This window comes from Camelus ferus, chromosome 5 (assembly GCF_009834535.1).
Source record: "Camelus ferus isolate YT-003-E chromosome 5, BCGSAC_Cfer_1.0, whole genome shotgun sequence".
Classification (NCBI taxonomy): domain Eukaryota; kingdom Metazoa; phylum Chordata; class Mammalia; order Artiodactyla; family Camelidae; genus Camelus; species Camelus ferus.
In genome coordinates, this window is record NC_045700.1 from 11,884,276 (window position 1) to 11,912,275 (window position 28,000).

General features: G+C 44.2%; 1 long non-coding RNA gene across 8 annotated transcripts in view; it reads left to right on the top strand.

Annotated features, from left to right (window-relative positions):
- Positions 1–28,000, top strand: part of LOC106731059 — a 104,040-nt gene that overhangs the window by 39,989 nt on the left and 36,051 nt on the right. The window contains exon 1 of one of the 8 annotated variants that reach the window (XR_004319779.1): positions 25,861–26,083. The exons of the other annotated variants lie outside the window; for them this stretch is intronic. This is a non-coding gene — a long non-coding RNA (uncharacterized LOC106731059). Of the gene's footprint in view, positions 1–25,860; positions 26,084–28,000 lie in introns of those variants that run through there. 8 annotated transcript variants of the gene reach the window in all.

Genomic DNA, 28,000 nt, shown 5'->3' on the forward strand with positions numbered 1-28,000 from the left:
CATCACCCTCAGGGAGCAGGTGCCCAGAGCAGGCTGCCTGAGCTGGGGAGGTCGGGTAGAAACAGCTGGAGTTGTGGCTCAGCAGGATCAGTGTCTAGAGGAACCAAGGTTATACCTGGAGACAGTGCCAAGGCTGAAGAACAAGATGAGGATGGAGCGCAAGTCAGCACACCTGTGATTAAACGTAGAGAGAGGGCCAGGAAGCAGCGTGTAAGTGGTGGCTATGCCGGGCCTCCGGTTCTACGGCCCTCGTGAGCTGTGCTGAGCGTGTGAGCAATACCCTGGCTCACACGAGGGATGTTGAAGCAGGTAGTAGCATTGGTCCTGTTTCCTTGGGGTGGAGTGTCATCATGGAGCATCCACCAAAAGATGTTCTCTATGAGTCTTAGTTGGTTGACAGCACAAATGTGTATCATCCACTCTCCTTGCCAGTTTCCCTGGATTCCTTTTTTCTAGCTCTGAGGAAGCTGGTATGATTAAATGTACCTTGGCTTCACCACATACCCCCTCCCTGGGCATTTGAATAGTCTTTTTATCATCCTCGTCCACAGACCGTGCCTCCTTAACCCTCTGCCAAACATCACTCAGCGAATGAGGCCAAATGTGGTTCTTTCAGTGCTGTGTTGACTCGGCATAGGAGCCATTGTCTGAGCACAATGTGTGGGCTGTTTTCCTTGTCACTGAGCCGTAAAGGTGGCTTGTCCCTGGTTTAAGTGGAAAGCTGGCATTTGGGTGTTGATGATTGGCTTCTTTTCTCCCCATAAGGTAAGGACCTGCATACTTTTAGAGATTAAGAGAAGAGGAACTCTGTTATTTTTCATATTCATATTGGAGGCTTGTGGTTCACATTCTGATGGATGTATCTCATAGAAGACTGCCTGGTGCATAATTCAAATTTGGAAACAGGCACTGTGAAAGCCATACAGAATGCATGCGTTGTCTAAGCAGGTGGACCATTCTGCATCCTCATCCTTTTGTATGGGTTTTATTTTGCATCCTGCTTTTTGCTGTTTGCTCTCTGCTTTCAGAGCCTCCACGTGCAGCCATAAGCTAGGTTTATCAGTTGTGCAGGTTGTGCACTGCAAAAAGGCACCTTGTCTAGGGAGGCTCCATTATGCTGTACACATCATGGCTTTGTGTATGTATTATTAAAATCCTCTGGAAGATGGCAATAAGTATCTTGTTCTAACAAATATGGAAAATGTTCTCACAAATGGCAGCAATGTGTCTTGAGAAAGGGGTACCTTTTCCTCATTTGTGCAATGGCCACTGATGAGCAAACTTCAGATAACCTGAAAGACTAAGGTTTTTTCCCCCTTGCATCAATATATGAAGGTAGCCAAGGGTCTATGTGGCCTTAGATGTTACCTGGGAGATAGAAGCTCCTCTAGCAGATGGATGGAGGTACTTTGAATAGGAGTTGGGGAGGAGGCAGTTCTGGTTTGGCTTTCTTGTTCTCCAGAAATTGGGATGGCTTCTCTGTGATCAAGGAGAGATTGGGAGTGGATGGTGGTCTCCATGAGAAGTGGAGACCCAAGCCCTGCTTGTCCACAGTACCCTGGATGGAATGGTGGCTCCACATAGCCAAGGGAGAGTGGATCCGCTTGGAAGTCTTGGCAAAAGATCTCCGAGTCCCAGCTGGATATAGGCCAGGGGCATTCCAGCTCCTAAACAAGTCTGCCCAACCTGAGCAGTCAGCATCTTAGCAGTGTTAAAAAAAATCAAAATTCCACCCAGTGAATTTGAAGGTCTAATTGGCTTTATTTGACAATTCATGAATTAGGCAGCATTCCATCGAGTAAACAGAAAAGACACTCTGAGGAGCTGTACAGAATAGGAGGATTTTATAAAAATGGGAGGGAGAAGGAGGTTATTAGCAGAAGAAAAGAAAGGATTGTTTTTGGCAAGTTTACCTCACTAGTGATGCCCAGGAAATTCTGGAAATTCCACACCTAGGAGAGGTCGAAGCTGTAATTATGTCTTTGTTTGCTGTACTGGGGGTGAGTGGCTCCATCTTGGATTCTTTCTTTCTTTTCTTTCTTTCTTTCCTTTCTTTCCTTTCTTTCTTTCTTTCTTTTCTTTTCTTTCTTTCTTTCCTTCCTTCCTTCCTTTCTTTTTCTTTTTCTTTCTTCTTTCTTTCTTCGTCTTTCTTTCTTGCTCTTCTCTTCTCTCTTCGCTCTCTCGTCTCTCGTTTCTTCTTTCTTTCTTTCTTTTCTTTCTTTACTGTCTTCTTTCTTTCTTTCTTTCTTCCCTTCCTCCCTTCCTCCCTCCCTCCCTTCCTCCCTCCCTTCCTCCCTTCCTTCCTTCTTTCCTCCCCCACTCCTCCTCCTTTTTCTGATTTTTTTTTTTAACAGCAGCAGCCAATAGGGAAGTAAGAACATGGATCCATTCCTCAAATGTTCTGGTTCATGTAAGCCATTCCTCCCTCTGTAGGACTTCCGTATGAGTTCACATGATATTAGGCGTCTTACCAAATTAAATCTAAACAAAAAATACAGCAATGTGATGTTTCTTGTACCCAAGTCCAGTGGCGGAGATTTATATTCTGTACACCTGAAGACAAATAGTGCATTTAGCTCAGAATCACAATATTTCCAAAGCAGATCCCTAGTGCCAGTCCCTGAAAGCAAGTGTTACTTCGGTTAAGTCTGTCTGTATCACGTTGTCTCTTTCTTTAAAAAATACCCTTTCTCATTTAGCTGCATTGGCTTCTTCATCCCAGGATCCCAGCATGTATCTGGAGCATGTTTGCTGCCACATGTCCCTCTTCTTGCAGGAGGCGCCCCAGTCTCCTTCTTGCCTCACTCCTGACTCTGTCTAAGCATATGTGTCCTGGGACACATCTCTTCCAAACCGACCCTCTGGAAACAAGTCACGGGGGATGAATTCATGACGTGTGGGGAATTAATACGTTACCCTGCTGTCAAAGACCAAAACAAATCAGAGACCCAACTAATTAGTAAAGGCCCTTTATTCATAAGCCTATAGCTGCCAGGGAGCCACCCAATGTCGCTTTCCTTTCAGCAGAGGTTTGAATGGGCTGGGAAAGTTTTATAGAATAAAAAGAGGAAGTCCTGTGACAGTCTCTGATTGGTGAGCATCAACCAAGGTGGCTTTCTGATTGGCCTTCAAGTATATTTGGTAGCCTTTAAATAGATCACTGTCCATTTTTTACGTGACTGAGGAGTTTTTCACGAGGGGCAGAATGGGGAGGGCTTTTCAGCCTTTCCAGGTCTATCTTAAGCTATTTCTTAACTCTGGAGGGCAAGGTGGGATAACTGGGTGTTGGAGGGTGGGGATATTGAATAACATCCTCCGAAGTGAGAAGGGACTTTGCGACTGAGAAATGAAGCAGGCAACTCCACCAAATGTGATCATGAAGTTTACTGTGGGTAGCTCACATACAGGCAGTACTGGGCAGGTGGTCATCTGGATGCACTCGTACCTGCATGCCACACCACCCAAAAGGGTACAGAGGGATTTAAAGGGGCCAAAGCTCAAAATAGAGCCTGACTACTAAGGGAGAAGCTTGTCCACTCCGACAGGACCTGGGGTTTTACCTCCTCCGCCCCTGGGGAGGGGGGCGTCTCATGACCAATATTCTTCCTGGACCATTGACCATCTGCGTCAGCAAAAAGCATTCGCTCTTCTAGTTTTTATACCAGAGAAAGGGAAGGGTAAAATCTGATAGGGGGCTCATCTGCCTTGGGCACATTCCTTGTGAGCAGGGTAAAGCTCACTCATGCAGAAAGGGAGGGGGTAGGACTAGGGGCCTAAGATGGAGCTGACAAGATGGAGCCACAGTGGTTCAGCCACACACTGGGCCTGGCAGACACCAGGCAAGGCTGCTTTCCTTTGTGCAAGAATGTGTTTTAATCACTTCCAAGAATGCAATTCCTCAAGAAATAATTTCTCACCACCGGGATTCTATCCTTCCTTCAGTCCTATCTCAACAGCAGCAACAATGGTGAAAGGAAAATTAAGTCTACTGTGTTCTGAGTACTTCCTAAGTACTTACTAAGTACAGATACTACAAGGTAAATGTAGTGATTCCCGTTCTGATGAAGGAGAAGCTGGGTTTCAGAGGGACTGAGTGAACTGACCAGGGCTCTTCAGTTATTCAGCTAGTAGGAGTCAGAATTGAGACGGATACCAAGATCTTTTAACTGTACCACTTCTTCATTGGGTAAAGCCAAGGAGGAGACTGATGGAAGCACCTGGGGGAACTGTTCTGGGTAAACAGTTCCACTAACACCTTCTAAGGCAAACCGTTTGTTAGGACAAAATTTAGCAGCCAGCATGTAGCTCTAGTTTTGCACGTAGAAAGTGTCTGATCTGAAATTTCGCCTTCTTCAGTTTCAGCTGTAGTTGAGTTAGAGAAAAATGGCCAACGGTTGTTTAGGAAGAGGTGGACCTAGCTGAAGGACTCTAGGTTCTTGGAAGGGACAAGTAGACTGTGGCAACCCAACTGTTGCTAAATGCATTTGCTACTGGGATCTGCCACCACCAAAACCTGACATCTTGAGACAGAGGGTCAAAAAAAAAAAAAAAAAAAAAAAAAAGAAATAAGAAAAAAGAAAGAAAGAAACCGTTCTTAAACTTTCAAAAGGAAAAAAAAAAAAAAATGGAGCAAGAGGAGCACTAAGTTCCAGACATTTTCTCCCTTCATGCACAATTGAGTGCATTTCTTCTTGAGTTTCCAGCTCAGTCACATGACTCCACACAGTCCTTTTATGGACTTATTCCTGCAGCAATTTGACATTCAGGTGGGGTGATAGGGCACTGTGTTGGAACAGCAGCCCCGGAGTGGAGAGAAGTGATAACAAGAGAAGATAATGTTCTTTTGAAGTGTGTCTCTGACAGGACCTGATTGTATCATATCTTGTGGCATGTTATAAAAATTCCCCCTTCTTGGAGGTGGGTGGGTGGGTACAGCTCAGTGGTAGAGCGCATGCTTAGTTAGCATGAGCGAGGTCCTGGGTTCAATGTCTATTACCTCCATTAAAAAAAATTTTCTCCTTCTGTCACTCATGCATCCTTAGGGACCTGATACCCTTGGATCCCAGGTGTCAAAGCCTGACCTAAAGCTCCCTTCTCCACACCCCTTAGGGCGCATACCTGGCGGGAAGCAGGGGGCAGACACTGGAGGATATTTTCAGGAACTCTTTGGCTTTTCATCCACCAGCAGGATGATTCCATCTGCAAATGGGGTATGCCATTCATACTTAAAACCCACCCAAGGAAACTGGTTTTAGTTACAGCTTGGTAAAGGGCCCCTCTGGGTGCACCAGGGGAAATGGAATCAGATGTTCGGCCAGGGGAGGGGTAGACGAGTTAGAAGTTCCTGCCACCCCAACCCAGATGTCTCATGAATGCGGATGGGAGACAGGGGACCAATAAACAGATGTCTCTGTTGTTTGTGAATTTTATTGTGGAGGAGAAAAAAGGTTACCATGTAAATTAGAGCAGAAAGCTAATACAGATTACTCATTAGTTTTGAACTGCCACCAACCAAGGAATGTTCTTTTCCCAAACGGTGTTTTGCTGTGTCCCCGTTACTTAGAATTTTGTACTCCCCTTCTCCAGGGCTTTTGAGCCAGCCTGGGAAGGCACAAAATATATTCCTTCTCAAAGCATGATGCCTCCCAAACCCCTGGGCGTGAGCTACCCTCTTAAAGATGCTGAATGTGTGCAGAGCTAGGGACCCCACACTTCTTAGGCCACCTGTGAAAGGTGACTGCAGAAAGGAGGGCTCAGGGTTACATTGACAGCTCTCTGGTGGTTCCTAACCTAGAAAGCTAAGCTCTGCTCACTCCTACAAACGGCTCAGAGGAGTTCTGTGTTAACCAGATGTCAGCGGAGGTCTCCTGACCACCAAGATTCAAATGAGGTTGGCTCTGATCCTGTTCCAGAGTCAGTAGGAAGTCAGAGTCATTCCCAGTCTCTCAAGGGATCCTGGGAGAGCGCGGCTTACGCTTCTGCTGGTTGCCTCTGGCTTCGAGCCTCTGTTTCCCAGAGTAATTCAGTTCTCAGGGTACGTTGCGGTCCCCCTCATGTTGTCATGTTCCAAAATGCATCATCTGAGCAGCAGAACTCGGCCCCCTTCCTGGCTTTACAACCTCTTCCCTGTGCCCCGAAACCCCAAGGCCTTGACGTGGTAATTGGCTTTGGTGAAGATTTGGGCAAACAGAAAGAACTGCTATTCCAAAAATCCAAACAACCTAAAATTGGACAACATTCTTTAAACCCCTTCACCACCTCCACCAGCCCGAGCTCCAGCGTCTTGCCGTGTTGCTTGGCACTCGTCCCGTGCTTTTCTGCTCCTCTCTTTTATCCTGTTTGTTCGCCTTCCCTCCTCTACCCTCAACCTCCTCCCACTAAGGAACAACAACAGGAGAAAGCTCAGCTACAGGTCTCTCTGTGCATCCAAGGGCACACAAAAGTGTCCTGCAGCTCAGTGGACCATGAGCAACGGCCTCAGTCCTTCTCCCTCCCACTGGTGACTGCTGAAAGGGAAAAGGAGGAGAGAAAAATTAGGGCTCACTGATCTGGTTTATGACACTCCCCCAGCTCCCTCCTCAGAAGGCAGAAGCCTCTGCAGTCCATTTGGTTTTGGTCATTTTTTTCCCCTTTTGATTACTAGCATCCCTTCACTGCATCACAAGTCTTACTTAGTCGAGCTAAGCAGACTTACGTGCTAGGATGTGTCTGTTATGGGAGGTCTCCAAGTATTGTTCCTGGATCAACAGTACCATCTGGGAACTTGTTAGAGATGAGAATCCTCTGGCCCCATCTTAGACCTACTGAGTCAGAGAGTCTAAGGGTGGCTCCAGCAGTCTCTGGGGTCACATGCCCTCCAGGTGATTCTGATTTACACTCAAACTTAAGAACCACTGAGCTAACAGATGGGCTTAAAGTCTTTTGTCCGGGCAGAGAACTCTGGCCACGTATGCCAACAGATTAGGAACTAATTCAAGTACATGCAAAACACTACATTCCTCCTACAGGGCTGATAAGTGTAGGGAGTCTGAGGGCCTTGTGGGTCATGCCAGGCGAGGAGATAACATTTACTGGGAACTTACTATGTGCTGGGCACTGCTCTAAGTTGTTATATGATAACTCATTTATTTCTCACAACAATCCTATGATGTAGGTATTATTTTCTGCACCTTACAGATGAGGAAAGTAAGGCACAGAGGAGTTAAGTAACTTGTTCAAAGACACACAGCCAAGAAGGGACAGAGCCCACACTAGGGCTTTGTGGCTTCAGTCACCCCTCTTATTCCTTGCGATACCCCTTCTTTTCCACTAGCCTTTTTTGAAAGGGCACTCTGCACCTCCCATTGGTAGTGGAAGAAATGGCTTCGAAAGACTGTTAACTACTCTGCTTGGAAACAAAGAAAGCCAAGAAGTTAGTCATTTCTATGGCTCTCTTCTTACCTGTAAATAGGAAAAAAAATTAGAAGGCGATATACTAAAGGGAAATCTGTTCTTTGAAATCAGATGGGCATGGGCTTAAAGCACTGCTCACTGCAGGCTGAGTCTCTGGGGAAGTTACTGTCCTCATCTGTAAAATGGGTTTAGTAGTGCACATCTCAGGATTGTTGTGAGAATTAAAAGAGCCTACATATGTAAAGCTCCAGAACGAACAATCCTCTTGAAGAATCCAGAATGAGGAACCCACATTCTTCTGTGAATCTCTGGCTTGCTCCTTCCTTTCTGCTGCATAGAATGATTTCCACAGAAAAGTAGAATTTAGGAGTAGGTCATAATTTACTGGAGGACTCCTAGATACCAACAAATGAAAATGGAATGACTGATTCTAGACTGTTTCTTTTCAGATTTTCTTCTTCTTCAGCAGAGGTATTTCAAAGCTTCTGATTACTGGTACACCCAGAAGGGTGCTGAGTGCAATACATTTTGATTAGGTAAATTAGGCAATGGTAAAAACCACTAGTCTTGAGCATGGGTTATCAGGGAGCAGAGGGAGCCATGTAAACCTGTACCTGTAACCTGGGCCTGTAGGTTGGTGCTTACCTCCGTGATCGGTGTGTGGAATTGACCTTGGGAACGGCTGGATCATGGATAAAATCTTCACCAGCAGACCAAATACTACCTGCTTCTCTAGGGCTGCTCAGTGGTTTTTCTAGAATCTGTGTCTTCTAAACGTCTCAAAGTCTCTCAGCAGCAAAGAGCAAGAACAAGTATTTCTTTCTTTCTTTTTTTTTTTTATTGAAGTATAGTCAGTTTACAATTTTGTGTCAATTTCTGGTGTACAGCACAATGCTTCAGTCATATATAGTCATACATATATTCCTTTTCATATAATTTTTCATTATAGGTTACTACAAGATATTGAATATAGTTCCCTGCGCTACACAGTAGGACCTTGTTGTTTATCTATTTTATATACGGTAGTGTGTATCTGCAAATCTCGAACTCCCAATTTATCCTTTCCCACCAGGAAGGATATTCTTGAGAGGAAATGTGTGAGGGAGATAAATTCGCCATACAATGCTTTTTTTCTTCAATAATCTCACTTCTGAATCCCTCCTGACCTTAAAATGATTAAGATAATAAAAAAGCTTTGTCATTTCATTGACCTACCATTGGCCCTCATAAAAAAGTCATTATGAACTTCAAATATTAGCGTGCGGTTACTAACATCATTTTAACTTTTCATATTCTTTACTTTCTCTAACAACTATGTTCCCGTCAAATAATTTTTTTTCTCAGTGACTATCCCGTGTTTATTATGTGCAATTCCCAAAATTTTAAAGACACGTTCTGCTTGCCTGAAAGATGATTACACTATTACAGGGAAAGTGTGTGGTTTTTGGGCCCAGCAGAAATGTTCTTTTTTTGTGGCAGGTGTGCCCTGATCCTCCGTTCTTAGCCCATGTGCTTTGAGGAAATGCATCTGCTCCAGGTTTCAGGATGGATCACATGACGCAAGCTAGCCAATCAGTGCATTCTGTCTTCCTGGCTGTGGTGACTGGCTCAGGAAAAGCCCCAAGACCCATGTCAGATCTGTTGCAGTCAAAAAGGCTCCACTCAGGGACTGTGGGAAACGGGGCCTCTCTCTCTTCCTCTAGACATCATATCAGTGGGAATATAAGATGCTGGGCTCAAACCTGAGGATCTTAATGATGAAGTTGTCAAAGAGACTCTTACACGGACACTGGGGCTCCATCGTCATGACCTCATCTGACCCTAATTACCTCCCAAAGACCCCACTTCCTAATACCATCACATTGGGACAGAAAAGGCCCCTGGGACCTGGAAGCAGAAAATAGTCTAGACCAGAATTACTTCTTTAGCCACACTGGTTTTGTTAGATATTTGACAACTACTATCGAGTGAATACTGTGCCCCAGAATAATTATGTCCTAGTTTCTTGGTAAGAATGAAATGAAGAAGGATATCGGAACCCATTCCTCTTTGTGATATTTAGATACTTGTGTGCATAGTAAATTATATTTGTTTTCCCTATGGCGTGTTGGACCAGCCTTTCAACAAGTTCTTTTGTAGTCTTTGTAGCATTATTTATCAACAAAAATCTCTAGGCATTACATATGTGGCTATATCCAGGTGCCTTGATTAGGTGACCTTCCCCTGATTTTTTATAGCCAGGATCTTGGTGTCCCCAGTGCAGATAAGCAAGCTTCCTACAGGATTCCAACTTAACGAGATTTATTTCTGCCTGGTCCTGCTATGCGTTACACGAGCAATGAACAAACCACACTTGACATGTGTTTTCATGGCTTTCTATGGAGAAACTCCTGTTGACAATCTGTACTGCTAAAGAGTTATGTCTTGTGTCTACAGCAGGCCAGAAAACAATTCTTCCAGCCCTGGTCATTCATCCCCAAATAACATCATCCAGTTGTTTACTTTATAAAAAAAGCATCCTTTTTCCCATGTGGTTTTGAGAAAGCAAGATCTACTTCTGCCATAAATTTAGCTCTTGGAGTGCATTAATCCAGACTATGAATTGCTCCAGAAGGCTGATTCCAAGAATGGTTTCAATATTCAATCTCTTCGAGGCTGTTATTACCCCTACATTGGAGAGAGACACTCCATGTCTTCTGGATGATGCCAATCACCACTGCGGCACCACAAAGGTCACCTTCTTTGGAAAGAATGCTTTTCGGGGACCAACATTAATTGAGTGGCTACTATATGCTAAACACTGTGGAGTTTCTACATTCGATGCTCATGGCAAGCCCATGAAGTAGGGATCATTTAATCCAACTTAAAAAAGGGGAAACTGAAGCTCAGAGATTTTTAAATAGCTTGTTCAGCTCAGTCTGATTCCTAAGTCTGTTTCTTCTAATACATCCAAAAACTGTATATGTTACACTTTCCTCTTTAAACACAATAAATTTTGCCTAAATCACTGCCCAACTGTCTTGGACTGTACTCTTAATCTTCTATGCCCATAATGCTGAGATGTTCATGCTAAGGTTTTTTTTTTTTTTTTTTTCGCTAAGGTGTTAATGACTGATTTTACCTTTCTCAGGCGTATTTGCATTTTAAGAGCTCATTCACCTAATCAAAAATATTTCATATTTAAATATTTACAGAGAGGAGGCATAGCCTAGCTGTTAGGTATGGGCTGTGTGATGACAGACTGGGTTTGAGTCTTCACTAGCTGTGTAACTTGGTTAAGTTGCTCAGCCACTCTGCCTCATTTTAACAATACAATTATTGTGAGAATTAAATAACAGAAATCACATCAAACTCTTAGAACAGACCCTGGCACTTAGTGAGGGCTCAAAATGTTCTCTGACAGGCAGAGAGTGATACAGCAGCCGACAAATTCCGTACCAGGTACAAGGGATGCCCAGAGTCGCGTGGGCTCAACTCAGCTCTCTAATGATATCAGTTTGGCTAAGTCAGAAATGATTTTTTTGGCAATCACAAAACTGTAATAAAATAGCTGAAATGTACTGAGGACTTATTATATGCCAGGCTAAGAGCTTTACTTGGATTATCTCCTGTAATCCTCAATGACTCTGTTTTCCTCATCTGACAAGGAGGGGGCCTGAGGGGCAGAGCTGGGATTTGACACTATCAGTCTGGCTGCAGAGCCTACCTGCACGGAACCTCCGAGCCTTCCTGGGGTGTTTGCACCCGATGCCAGCCTGCGTTCTTTCTCACCTCGGTCAGAAACCTGCAGCCTCCCCGATGAGCCCTGGCCTTATTTCCCATATTCATTCACAATGATGTATTGCCAACTAGAAACAGACTTTTTTTTTTTTTCTTCTAAAAGCCAGTAGGTCTGCGTTTTAAGAGCTTTGTTTGCAAAAGCAATGGGACAGCTGGCTGGGGCTGCTGTTTGCAGAAGAGACACAGAGGGAGGAGGTACAAGGAATTTGGCCAAATGCGAGTATTTATATTTTTCCAGATAATTAACTGTGGCAGCTTGTAAGTGAAATATTTGCTGGTGCTCATGAACATTACCCAGGGTAATGTGATCTTTTGATTAAATAACATATGGTCTCTAATAATGCGTATGAGGGATAAAGAGGAAGGTGCCAAGATGCTCAGAATTTCCTAGATTTGGTGGGTGTTAGCCAGATTCTCATGTCATTCAGGACCTTCACGGGGGAAGGAGAGACTAGGATTCTGTGGATTATGCTTTGTTCTTTGCCTAATCCACCTACAGACAACACAGTCTATGCTAATAATGTTGGGTAATACTCCATGCAAAGAGCCCTGGAAAAAGTTTGTTAGTAGTAAGAAAAATGAGCAGTTTTGTGACTTAGGCTTTGATTTCATTTCTCCATGAGACTCATTGTCTAGGTCAGCGGGTCTCAAACAGTAGCTGCATCAGCGTTACCTAGTGGGCTTGTTAGGCAGATTTCTCGGCTCCACCCAGAGTCTCTGAGTCAGTGCGCCTGGGGCAGCGCCTGAGAATCTTCATGTCTAACAAGCTCCCAGGTGCTGCTGGTGCTGCTGGTCTGGGGGCCACATTCTGAGATTCGAGTTGGAGGTTAGATTGTGTGAAGCAGCCCAGGAACATAGGTTGACCGAGATCCCACTGTGATGGTCAAGTCTTGTCTGTTCCGCTGTGCTCTGAGAGAGTCACATACATTTTCTTTTTATCAAATGTACCAGTGGTTTAATGAAATGGTGTCTGGCATAAAACTCCACTTGGGTTAGCCAAAATTGTAAACCGGATCCTCATTATGAACCTGCAAGTTATTTTTCTTGCTGTCACCATTAGTAGATCTTCAGCTGACGCTGTTTTTGTGTGTATTCCTGAATATATTCTGCTAATGGCGACAGCAAGAAAAATAACTTGCAAGTTTATAATGAGGGTCCGGCTTACAATTTTGAGCACCCCTTTGAGCATCACTGGAAAGATGCCTGTCTGTGGGCATCACAGTGCCCAGTGGGTGCTCAAGTTCTCAGTCCCTGGTTGATTCATTGGTGATGCTACTTTCTGCACTCAGCAGGACTTTTCTCTGCAGCTTCTTATAGATTTAAGTTCTCAGGCTATATACTCCAGAAGGCTGGGATCATTGCATGGCTTTTTGGATTATTCTGAGTGATATTATTAGTATCCTAGCACAGTTACAAGTATTAGGAAATATCTAACTTGAGCCAAATCAAATATGAAGATACGCCCACCAGATTGTCTTTACCATGGCTCACTGCATGTGTCCCATGATCAACAAATACGATTTCTAAAATAAGTAGAGTCAGACTCAGTTTTAAATGGGTGTTAAAACTACAGCATGTCGGATCCAGCATGGCTCCAGACAGAAGTCCCCTAGAACTCAGGAACTTCTTCTCTTATTTCAGTCTAAGGTGATTAACTCAGAGTCATCCTCCTGGTCTCTTATGTTCCATTGCAATTTTAATTCCCTTTTCTGGTCTAGAGCACCGTGAAGAATATGTCAACTTTAATCAGCAGGTGAATTGTCCAGGCTGTTGGATTCTGAAGTGAGGGTTTTGAACAGCCGTGGAGCAACATGAAGACACTAAAGAACTCATCTACGAAACAGAAACAGACTCACAGACACAGTAAACAATCTCATGGTCACCAGGGGAAAGGGGGTGGGAAGGGATAAATTTGGAAGTTTGAGATTTGCAAATGTTAGCCACTATATATAAAAATGGATTTAAAAACAACAACAAAAAGCCCCAAATTTCTTCTGTATAGTACAGGGAACTAGATTCAATATCTTGTAATAACCTATAATGAAAAAGAATATGAAAATGAATGTCTGTATGTATATGCATGACTGGGACACTGTGCTGTACACCAGAAACTGACACTTTGTAACTGACTGTACTTCAATTAAAAAAAAAAAAAGAAAGAAATTTCAGTGAAGACATCTTACTCAAAATAAAAATATTTTCCAAGAAAAAAAAAGACACTGAGGTATATATTTAATATATTTGCCGAGGCCGGTGGTTCTCAACTGGGGCCAATTTTGCCCCTCTGCTGGGGACATTTGGCAACTTTGGGAAACAGTTGTGGGAACTACAGCTGGGGAGTGCCACTGGATTCTAGTGGAAAGAGGCCAAGATTGCTGGTAAATATCCTACAGTGCACAGGACAGCCCCTCACAGCACCAAATTATCGAGCTCCAAATGATGATTGTGCTGAGGTTGAGGAAATGCTGGCCTGGGGTAAAAGAGAGGGGAGCTGAGATGCCCTTGGTTTATTGGGTACTTTAGAAGGATAAGTCCTTACACCCTGTGATGCCTCAATTTCCTACTAAAAGATCTCCCAAACCCTATAATATAACTTGGGAGTGCCTGGTGCTGTCAAGCCAGCCAGGAGGAAGATGTGGACAGAGGGGAGAGTCTATTTGAAATGTTTTGCAACACAAGGCAGCAACTCTCGTCCAGCAGTGTGGAACTCAGCTCTTGGAAGAATGCGGCATTCATTTCAGGTCTGAGAAACAAATAGTTTCTTTCCCATTATCCTCCCGTGGAGCTGCACAAGTTATTAAACGGCATTTTGAGGGAAGAAGGACGATTTCTTTCCCTTCAAACCCAGAGTTCAGTTAATTTATTCTGGCTGGATGTGGAGCCAACCAGTACTGGACACTGTGTGGAAATCCAAGCCTAGATCTCATTATCTCTAATGGGCGTTTCAAAGGCGCTCGCAGATTTAGTGTCCTATTTTGTCTGACTTGTATAACACCTGTCAGTAGGCTGCTTTCCTGCTATGTCATTAATATTTAAATAATGCGATTTAAAGGTCAAACTGTGCCTAGAGCAATATTAAAATACATCATTCAGTTTTTCTAGGTGGTGCTGCGAAGGACTAGGAGTGGCAACTTGCAAGAGACAGTGAAAAGCTAATGGCCCTACCTAGGAGAGAGAAGCAACCATATATATTTTTATTGTATTAGTGTAATTACTATATTAAGAAAGTTGCTTCCCCCCACCCCCAACTCTGGTCAGAAATCTACATCCTTGGGTTGAATTGTTGCAAAGGTGAACTATAGAGGTGAGTCCTGCCTACACTAGCCGGAAGCGAGCAGGAGAGGTTGGGGGACTTCACTGTCTCCCTTCTGAGGTTTCCATCCCCCTCACTTCCATAGTCCACCCTGCTCTCCTCTCCTGGGAAATGCCTTGGCTGGACCGCTCTACCACCTTTGCCTGCCATGCACCCCATTCCCAGCAGAGAGAGCTGGTCTCCACCCTTGTTCTGCTAGCAACAGGATCCTTGCCTGATTTAGGAATGAGACTTCCCAGGGACATGGGACAAATTGGTCATAAAATGCCTCCGAAACGAGGTGCTGTGGAGAGGGAATGTTGCCTGCCATTCCAAGAAATAAATGTTGCCCACCATCAAGCCATCAGCCACTGTAGCCACCTTGATGGTGCCCCTGAAGGGGAATTCAGGATGGAGAGAAACAGGATTCTGGCCCTGGATAGTTAAGATGCGTATCAAAGGAATAATTTGAATGAGCCCAGACTCTTGCATCTTCTCATATAGAAAAGCACTAAAATCATTAACTTGAGGTGTTTGGTTTATTTTATTTTATTTTATTTTATTTATTTTATTTATTTTTTATGATTAGCAGTAGTCTTTTGATGTTCAACCACATTTTTTTCCCCCCGCAAAACTCCTGTGTATCCTGGCTCCTCCTTTACCTCTTTGGTAGAGTTCCTTACCTGTCTGGAACAGATCTATCTGAGTGGCTGTCTCCTGGGCTGTAGTTCTCAGTAAGTCCCCTGAATAAAACATAACTCACAGCTATTAGGTTGTGCTTCCCCCACCCTAACATTTCTAAGAATTTTTGTTTTTCTTTTTGCCTAATAAAACAGATTTCAAGGAGACTTTTCCTGTTATCTGAGAGTGTTGGCTGAAGACAATGCTGAGAAACAATATTTACACACACACTCCACAAAGCCACACTAGTTTCATGAACTTGAGCCCTTCTACTACCTCCTGCCTTGGGAAGAAAGACAGTACTGCTTTTCTTTTTCTGCTGTGCCCAATTATCACACATTTAGTAGCTTGAGACGTTGCACATTTATCATCTTATAGTCCTGAAGGTCTCCTGAAGTCCAGTGGGTCTCACTTGGCCAAAACCAAGGTGTCAGCAGAGCTGTGTTCCTTCCCAAGGCCCTAAAAAGAATCTGTTTCTTTGCTTTTTCCAGCCTTTATGTGTTGCCCACATTCCTTGGTTCATGACCCTTTCCATCTTCAAAGCCATCAACTGCATCATTCCAACCTCTGCTTTCATCTTCACATCACATCTGATTGTGGATTTACTGTCTCCCATTTTCACTTCTAAGTGAATGATGACCCCGTGATTATATTAAGTCCACCTGGATAATCAAAGACAGTCTCTCCATGACAAGATCTGTAACTTAATTACATGTGCAAAGTCTATTTTGCCATGTTAGGTGGCATATTCACAGGTTCTGGGTGCAAAGATGTGGACATCTTTGAGGTAGCATTATTCTGCCGACCACAAAAGGGACAGAAATTGTTTTAAAATTTCTTTCCTATATGCTCTTTCTAGTCTTCTTTCTTTGCACACTTTTTTTTGTTATAAAATAAGACATAGATCCAGCAAACCAAAACTTTAAGCTTAGTGAATTATTATAAGGCAAACATCCCTTTAACCACGACCCAGATCAAGAAGTAGAATTCTGCCAGATAATCAAGAAGTCCTCCATATGTTCCCATCCCAATGCAGGCTTCTTCCTCTAAATGAAGCCTAACTTTAGAGTAATCAGGTTTTTGCTTTTTTTTTTAAAATTGTTTTATCACCTAAGTGTGCATCTGCAGACACTGTAGTTTAGTCTTGGCCAATAAGAAAAATTGATAAGTCTTTACATCTCTTTAAATTTAGAGGTTTCTTCTCCATCTCTTTTATTCTTACACTTTATCTGTTGGACTACTTAATCTGCAGAATTTCCCATAGTCTGGATTTTGCTGATTGCATTTTCAAGGCACAGTTCGACATGTTCTTCTGGTTTCCAGCAAATTGGCAGCTGGACCCAGAGGCTTGGTTGGATGCAGCTTCAATTCCTTTGGCAAGGCTATAGGTGGTGGTGTGTTTCATCACCAAGAGCCACATAATGTCTGTGTTTAGCTCTTTGTGTGTGTGTGTGTGTGTGTGTGTGTGTGATGTCAGCACTGTTGTTGCTCAATGCCCAGACTAATCAATTCACTGGAGCTTGCAGGGTGGTTACAAAATGATGTTCTAATGGCCCAATTTTTAAAAACAGAAATAAATATAGTTTGTGGATTTGTGGATCCTGAGTGTTTGTGGTTATGAGACTTCCTAACCTCTCCTCCTGCCTGCTGCGTCATGAGAGAAGTCAAGAAAACTCCTTTAGATACAGCCATAGTATAGGATGTCATAAGCCCGCCCCTTGTTCCTCCTAAAGGGAGGGTATGAAAGAGTCCCCAGGAGAGCCTGAGGTGCCCCTTAGGATTTGGGGTGGAAGTGACAGAGACAGTGACTGGGTGGAGCTGGGCTGGCAGCAGGGTAAGGAGAGGGCTCCCTGGGGTTGACACATCATGGTTTCAGGAGGCCATCGGTCCTTGTGAGTAGCTGGGTCAGAGCCTTCCTGGAGTTCCTCCATCCCAGACGGCTATCTGCTTGGACCAGGAGACACAACAAAATCGAGCATTGTGGGGAGTCTGGTAGGGCTAACAGGAATCATGGGACTGAGCTGCATGGAGGTACCTGCGGGAGGGTCATCAGGACACCCTCAAAAGCTCCCCCCCAGCAAGAGGGGCACATTTGAATATCTGCCACACGGACCTCTGCCCTTTTACTTGTCTTTCCTTGCTGTGTTGACCTGGAGAACCAGAAGCAGAGCAGTGTGGACAGGAAGAGGGCGGAGGAAGGTGGGAGAACAGAGCACACCCTCCTCACCGCACCCTACAGCTGCCTATAGATCTGTGGGCCTGCCCTGAGTGTGGGTGCACAGAAGCTCAAATAGGGATGGGAGACCCCCTTCCTTGACGCTAGAGAATTGACTGCACTGCTTATGCCTGAAGAAAACACTGTTCATCAGTGCTTGACAAAGACAGGAAAGTTACAGGATCTGATCTGCTCAGGTGGTGGCCAGGAATGAGGCCAGAAGCCCTGATCAAGGATGTCTGTTGCACCCTACCAATGATTAAACTGGTTTCACTTAAGTTACCCAGAGTGAGCTACCAGAGTTGGTTTCCCACACTTGAAACCAAAGCACGGTACCCAATACAAGTGGATCGAGCTTCTCAGAGGTGTTTATGCTGCAGTGCAAGGTAACTCTTTAAATTCAAGGTTAGATTTCTCTGGCATCCTTTGCAGGTAGCAGTGTGGGAGGAGGAGAATGGTAAACTCTCTCACAAAACGAAACACTGTGGGTTCCCCCGGGCTTAGGCTGCCGGGTCCTTGCTGGATGCTGCCAAACAGAGGGCCTGATGGGAAGGTCCACCATCACGGTCAGCTGTGGCCCTGTCTTTACGACTTTAATATTGACCCCATTCCAGGTTATTTAATGACTAAGTAAGTCCTTAGTAAAATCTAAGACTGGTTTTCTTATCTGTAAAGTGGGAATAGTAACATCTCACAGAATTGTGAGAATTCAGTGAGGTGACACATATGAAATAGCTTTTCAAACTAAAAGGGTGTACTAATGGGAAAGATCTTTCTTTTTCATTTAATTTTTGAATGGATAATACATTTATAAGACATGTGGTTTAAGTGAAATATTTTAAAAGATATAAAAAGGAAATTCCCTCTTACTTCTGTCCCTCAAACACCCAGTTCTCAACCCAGTCTCTTCCAGGTGTCCACTGTTGTTAGTTTCTTTATGCGTATTCAAACAAACATCAACATACATTCTTATATTTCTCCCTCATTTGACTCAAAGGTAGCATTTTTCTTCTGCAACTTGCTTTTGTCCTCCTTCTATTGAATTTGTTTCTCTATCAATATATAGCTCATTCTTTTTTTAACAGCTGATTTAGTGAGTCTTCTATTAATACACATCTGGGTTGTTTTCAACATGTTTCTATTGCAGGTAAGTCTGCAAAGAGGCAACGTGTGCGCTCGCACGTTTATATAATGAAATTTCTCTCTTAAAGAGGAAAGACTTTTCCTTTCTTTGTTGGTGCAGGTGCCCTGGTTAGAATAGGAAATCTAAGATAGTGCTCTCTTTCTGTAGCTCTCACCAAGCGCTGATTGTTTTGCCCTGGACAAGGCTGGATCGTGCCTGAGGCCAATTCTTTGTAATTTTTAAATTTGAGGGAGAAAAGGCAAGCAGAGAGGCTTGGTCTGGAGTTGGCGTTCTCTCCTCAGGACACGATGAGCTGCTCCTAGGGAAAAGGGACCAATATTGCTTCCTTTCCGTATTTCAGAGCATTTTTCTCATCCAAGGTATGGGAATAATAACCCACGGAGTTGTCGTGAGGCTGAAGTGAGAATGGAACCGAGCACATGCACGCTGTCTAACTGGTAGCCACGCGGCTGCTCTGTCCACAGAATGATTGATGGCCCCTGGCTCCACGCAATTCACCACGACAAAGTGAAACACAGAGGAGCAGGAGCTGAACGAAACCGTATGTGTATGGCTCTCGTTCAGAGTTTGTGGTCTCAGAGGCCCAATGACTCCACTTCTGAGCTGTCTCAGTGGGTGTCAGGTAAGCATGCTTGATGCTGGGACAGCTCACCCCGCCCCCAGCAGCGGAGCACAACCTGCTCAGTCACTGGCCATCGGGTTTTGTCCGAAGGCAGCCACTGTGAAACAGAAGAGCGTGTTCAGGGTGATGTGGAGCAGTCACTGTGCAGAGGAAATGGTGCTTGTAGAGAGGGACAGAGGTAGTTGCTGAGAAGGGAGGATGGAGAGCCAGGCAGGGACTGGACTGTGACAAGCCTTGATTACTAACGTCAAGATTTTAAACTATTCCAAAAACCACGGGGCTCCACTGGGGAAGTAAGAGCGGAACCTCAAAGGCGTTTGCATTTGCATGTAGTAAGGGCACTCTGGCACCAGTGTGGACATGGATGGAAGGGGAAGACCATGCGTGGGAGCACCGGGGTGGCATCTTCTAAGGCAGGACGTGGGACTGCAGGCTGTGCCCACTGGGGAGTGCAGAGCGTTAGAAACAGTGAGGAGCAGGAGAGGGCACAGGGCGGGGTCTGGGACGACCACCCGGTTTCCAGCTCTGTTGGCCATGTGGATGGTGGTGCCTTCATTGAGCTGCACGCACAGGGAAAGAAGCCAGTGCTGCCTGAGGGCTGAAAAGCTCTGTTTGGCCGTGAGCCTGAGTTGCTGAAAGGACATCTCAATGGAGAATTCCTACAGGCAGTTTGACATTTAAGTCTGGGTTGGGAGAGAGATCTGGCAATTGCTTAGATTTGTCTCCTCTCCATTTTTTGGCCACTCACGGTTATTTATTTTTCTGAGAATGCTCTTTTCTTTCTCCCCTGTCTGCATCCTCTCCCACCTCCTCAAAACTGCCTTTCCCTTCCAGTGGAGACTGCTCCACCCAAGATCTCATGCTCCTAGGATGCTGTTTCTCAGCTAATGGACCCTTAGTGACTATAATCACCTGCTTGCTGAAACAGTACACATTTGAAGGTAATAAGTTAGCATTTCTAGCCTCTGATGGATGCCAAGTCCACTAGCTACAATCACAAACAATGAAAAGATAGAGTAAATGTTTCTTTCCTCTTTTGATTACAAGAATAATGATCAATTATGCAGGTGTTCATTTTATCAGCATATCAGCAGGCCTCCTGAGTAGAAATTCTTAAACTGCATCCTTTCAAAACATCAATGGCAGATTGTTGCCCCTTGTCGCTCACAAATGCTGACTGTTTCTTGTCTAATGGAATTAATTAATCCTGTCCCTTCCTTTCCATACGGATGTCTACACATCTCCAGGCGAGTGCCCTGGTAAGGAACCCACTTGTTGCGAAGAAAGTGCAAACCCCTTCCATGTGTCTTCTTGAACATGGTAGAACAAGCTTTGTGGCATAAATCACCCCAAATTCATCAAAGCTGGCGTATTATCAAAGAAGAAGAGAGACTTCTAATGCAGTGAGCGAATCTTTGTAAATTCAGTAGCTCCTTTGAAAAAACCCTGACATTTCCCGCTGCCACAGAAACCATCTTTTTCAAGTGGATTGCAAATATAAACAGGGCCCTCTGGCTTTACGTTTATAACATATGTGTCTTCTCTTTTAAATATGGAAAAGTATGCCTCATTTCTCTCGGAGGTGTCTCGTCTGTTGATCTTAATCTCATTCTGTCTGACTGTTGTCATTGGGAAAACTGAAGTTAGTCTTTCTGGGTTAAGAGATAAGCCATCCACGGAACTGAAAGTGACCAATATTCATTTTAATGTAGTCAGAGGTTTTGTGTTCCCCAGAGCAGATGAATCACGGAAAAGAAATTTAAAAAAAGTCTCCCCCAGCATGGCTAAAACAGGGTCGTAGATCTGTGCAGAATTGCTCACAGAACTCCGGCGACATGAAGGCTGTGGCTGTTTTGAGATGTTTCATCTGTTAATGACAATTCACTTTGTGGGGAGAATCCAGGATTTCATTAGGGCAGACGAGGGCCGCCTTCAGTGGATGTTTGCCCTTGGCGTATCCTTCTCAGATTTTGACTGGCAGTCCCGTGGAACAGGGCATCTGAGAGTCTGAATCGAGGATGAGAGCAGGGTGGCTGGGAGTCGCTCTTGCCGTCAGCTACACCTGCCAAACACCGACAGCGGGAGGGAGGCATTCTGGGAGACCTGGGGCTTGGAAGCTTTCTTTGCTAAGCTTGAGTTAAAGTGTAACTGATTTTGCACATTTAAAATGCACCCCAGGAAAAGGTCTCCTTCAAAAAGCTGCCTGTTTATTCTTGCTTAGGCTAAATGTTCCTCTTTTGCGTTCCATCTTGTCATTCAAAGAACACTGAAATGATCTGTTTCTGTTTCTGTCTCACCCACCAAATCCCACCCACCACACTTTTAAAGGGCAGGGACAGGACCTGATTCATTCTTATGCCACAGTGTCCAGTCCAGTGCCCCTCACATAGTAGGTCCTCACTAATATCTTTCAAACAGAGCTGAAATGAGTTGAAAGCCATATCCTATTACTAGGAGCGAGCGTCTCCAGGGTGGGTACCATTTTTCATTTATCTTTGGAATAATAATGAAGATAAGAGTTTATATTTCTTGAGAAAAAATATGAAAATGAGTATATGTATGTATATGCATGACTGGGACATTGTGCTGTGCACCAGAAACTGACACATTGTAACTGATGGTGCTTCAGTTAAAAAGAAGAAGAAAGAAATGCTAAATAATAAAAAAAAGATAACATTTCTTGGCTATTTGCATACATTATAATTTCTAATTGCCTTCTTAATTCTGTAAGATATCTTCTGTTATTGTCTCCATTCTTCAGATAGCAAAACTGAGTCAGGAAGGTAATTTCTTTGAGCTTGTGCAGCTAGAAAGTGGCAGATCTGGGACTGGGACACACACTTTGTTAATTCCAGAGCATGTGGCCAGTGCCATGACGTTCTACTGCCTCCAAGCCTAAGCAAATCCCTTGTCTAGAGAAGATATTAGCAAATGTTTATCGAATGAATGAATCTCCTAGGAACTCGAGCAGCTCAAAGTTGTCATGTGCCTGGCTTGTTTTTTAGAAGCAGTCCATGCCTTGTTTCTCAAGGTGCTGCTGGTTGATATTTAAGAAATTGATCTCATGATCAATCGTGAGGGCTGGCACAAATATTTTGGTTCTTGTCCTTCCAGGCACACAGCAGAATTCACTTTCCTGTCACTTCCTGTTAGTCGTGGATATGTGACTTGCCTTAGCCCATGAAATATGAGCAGAAGTGATCCATGTCGCTTCTAGGCAGAAGCTTTGAGGACCAAGGTGTGCTTCACCATGTACTCTTTCCCCTGCTGCGCTGAACGTGGCCGTAAAGGCCAGGATGGTACTGTTCTCAGCTTGGGTCCCTGAGTGACCTCAATAACAGAGTTCTTTGATAACCCATGTTGGTTTTGCAGAGTGTCAGGGAGAAATAAACCGTTTTTTGTTGTTAGCCAGTGACAGTGGGTTGTGCTTGTAACTATTGCATAACCTCACCTATCTTGACTGAAACCCATAGGGCATATCAAATTATTGCTTTTCTCTCCTTTAAACCATCTGGACATCACTGGCAGTGATGGTCACAGTACAAGAGGTCTTTGGAAGAGCCCTGGAAATTCAACAAATATTAAATGATTTCTTCTACCAGCTCCTTTTAGACTTCGAAGGCTAAAAGTTCTGTCTTAACTTGGAAACTCTTGATGGTACCTACTGGATAGAACACTTTTTTTTTTTTATTGAAGTGTAGTAGGTTTACAATGTTGTGTTAATTTCTGGTGTACAGCAAAGTGATTCAGTTAAATATATGTATGTGTATATATATATACTTTTTATATTCTTTTTCATTATAGGTTATTATAAGCTATTGAATATAGTTCTGTGTGCTATACAGTAGGACCTTGCTGTTTATCTATTTTATATATAGTAGTTTGTATCCTCTAATCCCAGACTCCCATTTTATCCCTCACTTCCCCACTTTTCTCCCCTTTCTCCCCTGGTAACAGTAAGTTTGTTCTCCATGTCTGTGAGTCTGTTTCTGTTTTGTAAGTAAGTTATTTGTGTCATTTTTTTAGATTCCACATGTAAGTGATATCACATGGTATATTTATTTCTCTTTCTGGCTTACTTCACTTAGAATGATGATTTCCAGGTCCATCTATGTCACTGCAGATGGCATTATTTTATTCTTTTTTATGGCCGAGTAGTATTCCATTGTAGATATATACCACAACTTCTTCATCCAGTCCTCTGTCGATGGACATTTAGGTTACTTCCATGTCTTGCCTGTTGTATATAGTGCTGCTATGAACATTGGGGTGCATGTATCCTTTTGAATGAGAATTTTCTCCAGATACATGACCAGGAGTGGGATTGCTGGATCATATGGTAACTCTATTTTTAGTTTTTTAAGGAAGATATAACTCTTTCTGAGAGTTTTGTTAGTATGATTGCTTTTCTGGATTTGGCTATTTCTTAGGTTGGGTCCCCCAGAAACAGACCCAGAAATGGGAATTCCTGTACAAGCGTTTTATTCAGTAAGGCTTCCCAGGGAGATGAGGGAGAGAGTGGGGGAGTAGGACAAGGAAAGGGAGGAAGCTAAGGGAGCATGTGGTCTCAAGCTGGAGTCTTCAGCAAGATTTCCAGGGAAAGGTAAGTTACACCTTAGTGTTGTCTCACTGGGAGCAGAGGAGTTTGGCTTCCCTGCTTCCTTACTTAACAGCTTTCAAGAAGGCAGGATAATAAACCTTGGGAGCTGGCCTCCTAGGAGGCCAAGAGCATTCTCAAAGAAGATACACTAATGGAGGGAGGGAGGGTATGCACAGAAAGAATTAATTTGGGGACATTTCTTAGCTTTGGCCTCTTTTAACCTCTCTTTGCTTAGACATCTGCCAGGGGGAAATCAAAGATTGGCCTCCCCATTTATGTGTGACAGTGACAGACAGGGAGACATGGAGGCACAAAATGACCTTCCACTCATCAGGAAGGCAGTCACAATGAAAGATGATGCTATGATATTGGCACTTGCGACTTCTGAGTCCGGTGTCAGGGAATTGTCCACCTGCTTCTGGGCACTCTTAGCATGAGAGTTATATCAAACTCTAAGTGGCCTCTCCTTAAATAAAATCTGACATGCAGATGGCTAAATGCCCACAAAGACAAATTAGGGTATGTCTAGTCACATTACAAAAGCCTTGACTGAAGCTGAAAGGTTAAATGCCAGCATTCTTGGAAACAGTTTCCAAGGTACCAAAAATAAGAATCTTCCTCCGTAAACTGATTGAAAAAAAAAAAGGTTTACTAGAAGAGGTTGGAGGTTTTCTTTCTTTTTTTTTAGGTTTTTAACAAGGAGGTATGTGGGGGCATGGGAGTGTATCTCAAATGGGATGGGAAGGGAATGACCTTACAAGGTCGCTCCTATGCTAGGATGACACCACAACAACACTGAGATTCCACGTAAGTGTGATCAGAACCATTTATGCCTGACACCAGGCGATACACGAACATATGGCAGGAACACAGACCCTGCTGAATGTATAGATTGCATCGTTATGCTTGTGTGATGTCTGTTTTATACATCTGTCACAAGGAAAGAATGAAGCCTGTGATTATCTTTATTTCAGTCTGGCAAATAAATGTGTAGAAGCTGGAGAAAAGACAGACATCGTATTTACCAGAAACTCATAAAACTACCAGAAGCTGTAAGTAAACGTGTGAGAATCAGTTTCTGAGTGCTTGGGAGTGCTATCAGCATTTCCGTTGTAACTGCAAATAACGTGAGATTTGAAGACAAATACCAAATATGTTCCTGTTTGGAAATGTTTTAAACTTCAGTCTTTATCAATAAATCTAAATCTCTTTGTTCCACAAAAAAGCTCTGACATTTTATTTTTCAAAATGTTGTGTTTTCCTTTGGGCAGACGACTCTCTTGCTCCCTTACCCCTTTCTATAACAAACCATCAGACAAACAAACCCAAATCACCGCAAGCCTGTAGGGTTCATGGTGCTGTGCGGGCTCTGACTCAAAAGTTGTCTGAACTTCTTAGCAGAATCATTTTCAGCATGTTTTGTTTTACTGTCCAGCTATTATGTTTAGCAATGCTTTTTTTTTTTTTTTGAGAAAGGGGAGGAGCAGAAATCAAGCACACTTTTCATTATAATTTTTTTTTTAACCAGTCAGGGCAGACGGCTGTGCCACTGGCTTTTATTTTCTTGCAGTTCTTGGAGTCCCCATTTCTTTGTGGAGTCTTGCTGGGTGCCTCTAGGTCACCTGCTGCAGGGGGACCAGGGGGACCATGCCTCTTACCTCTCCACGTGGAAGGTGCGTGAACACCATGATCTGTGGCAGGTGGGATTAGCAAGATGTACAACATGAAGGCTCATGGGGACAGGTCAACGTGGGTGTGGTGGTTTAAAAGTATGTGCACAAGTTCTAATTCTCCTCTTTTCAAGAGGTAGAGCCTCCACCATCCTCCCCTACGCCCTTTCCTGAATGTGGGCTCGACTTGCTGACTTGCTTGTAAAGAATAGAATAAGTCAAGAGTCATGATGGCTCTGATTCCAGAGTCTAGACTCCAGAGACTGGATCATGAAACGTCTTGTGGCTTTTCCCTTGCTCTCTCTGTCTCTGCCTCTGCCTGCCTGTCTGTCTGTCTGTCTGTCTGTCTGTCTGTCTCTGTCTTTCAGATTTGTTCACTCTGGGGTCTGCCAGCTGACACACGTCATGAGGACACTAAAGCTAGCCTTCAGAGAGGGGTCCGTTGCCAAGAGCCATGGGAATGACTCATTTTGGAAGTGGCTTCTCCAGCTTCACCAAGCCCTCAGATGACCTCAGCCCTCACTGACAACTTCCCAGCAACCTCCTTAGAGACTCTGAGCCAGAACTACCTCTCTAAGCTGCTCCCAAATTTCTGACTCCTAGACACTGTGGCATGAGAAATGCTCACCGTTTTTGGCTGCTAAGTTTTGGGGGGAATCTTTCATGAAGCCATGGATATCTCACACGGTGAGTGTCCAAGTGTTCAAGAAGTCAAGAGAAGCCTGGTGCACGTGTGTTTCCTTTCGTTTGGCCATCAGATACGGAGAACTTCTCACCGGGAGGGTCAGCAGAGCGCACTTGCATCGGGAGGCAGGAGAGTGGATTTTTAGCAGAAGGAGCGAATATGCACAGTATTGGATCCTTTTCACTCGTCCCTACAGAGTCACTTTCCTCCAGTGTCACCTTGCTCTGCGTGGAAGGCTGACGTCTGTGACCTGCCTTGATTGGGCCTCCTGGTTCTCTGGTTGCTGTTGGATTTGGCCAGCAAGCCAAACCAGCTGGAAACCCGAGGGTTGGGAGGGAGAGAGGCCAGGAAATTTACCCCCTGGCTCCCTCCCTGCTGGTCCATGGGATGGCGGTGGCTGGATCCTTCCACCGGAGGCCAGAAAGCCCGCTGGCAGCTTCCACAGCCAAGTCAGGCCCGTGCATCTCTCTGCGCTCCCTCTACTTGCCCCTTCAGGTCTAGGAGTGATAAGGGCTCCCCGCTATTGCTGGCCTTGGAGGACTTCATCATCTCTTCAGGGTTTCCCTGAACTCTGGTCACACCTCTGAAAAGAATTCTCAAGTACTCCTTTTGAGTATGTCGTCTGTTTCTTGGGGGGACTCTGACTGAGCCCATAAGCTGGGTTTTCCTCGGTGTTCTCTGGTGCACATGTACCGTGGAGTGGAGAGAACTGTGTTGGCCTTGAGGCTTGCAAATTACTCCTCCTCCTCTTACTATTGCCACTTCGGCTTCTTTATCTTCTTCTTTTCCTGCTTATTCTTCTGTCTTCTTTTAGCATGGGTAACCTCTTTCTGAATGACATTTTGTGCTGAATTCCAAAATATAAAACATGCATAAAATTATAAAGGAAGATGGGCTCGGATTGGAGTGGAGAAGGGGGTCAGGGGTCCCGGCGTCCTGGGGTCCCACTCATAGGGCCCTGTCTCCATCTTCTCCTTGGTGGGATCCCTTGAGGCATATCTGAGCAATCACAGTGTTGTGTGGAATCCAGGTTGGAAACCAGAGTATTAGCAGAGCTGGAAGTGCTGGGGTGGAGGAAGTTGGAATTCTCAGATCCAGTTTGACTCTGTGGAGCTCCCTCCTCTGCCCTCTACTGTTCCCTGCTATCGACCCTCTCAGATTTCAAACTCTGAGCTTCTCCTCCTTAAACACATCCTCTTCACTGGATCACAATACCTGTTCTTTATTTGAGCAGTTATTTTGTGCCAGGCACGATGCTAAGATCTAGGGCCAATCCTATCACAGAGGTACTTTTATTCCCATTTTATGAATGAAGAATTGGGGCTCAGATGGGTTAAATTATATTCCAAAAGTAATCCAACTAGTACACGGAAGACCTAGGGTTCAGATTTATGCCTGCCTGACCATGAAAGCTCATGACTTTAACCACCGCCAACTGGCACGCCATCTTCCTTTTGTCTCTGTATCTGATTTTATCCTCATCGTAACCCTGAGCCTTCGATTTTTCCCCTTCTTTTTCCTTCTTTGTTTGGGTTCTCTTATCCTTTGTCTGTGCCTTTACAGGCACTCAAGTTTTTCTTATTCCCTTACTCTTCCGTTTTGCCTGCTTCGAGCATCCCTAAGCACACACAACCCCTCAGTGTCTGCATCCTGTTTCTAGTATTATTGTGGGTGTGCATTCTGGTGGAAAACTGAGATGAGACGGTCTGTCTTATAAGTATCCATGCCCTCCTTCTCAGCTGGGGACTCCATTCAGCAGGAAACTCCTTTTAGTTCCATATACAAGCCCTCATCTCATCAGTTCCTCATTCTTTTCTCTCAGTGTATAATCTTACTTTCTGCTTTGCCGAGAAGACAAGTCTTTCAAGGTGAACCCTATCAAATAATTAAATTCCTCACCCTCGTGTTTGTTAGGAAAC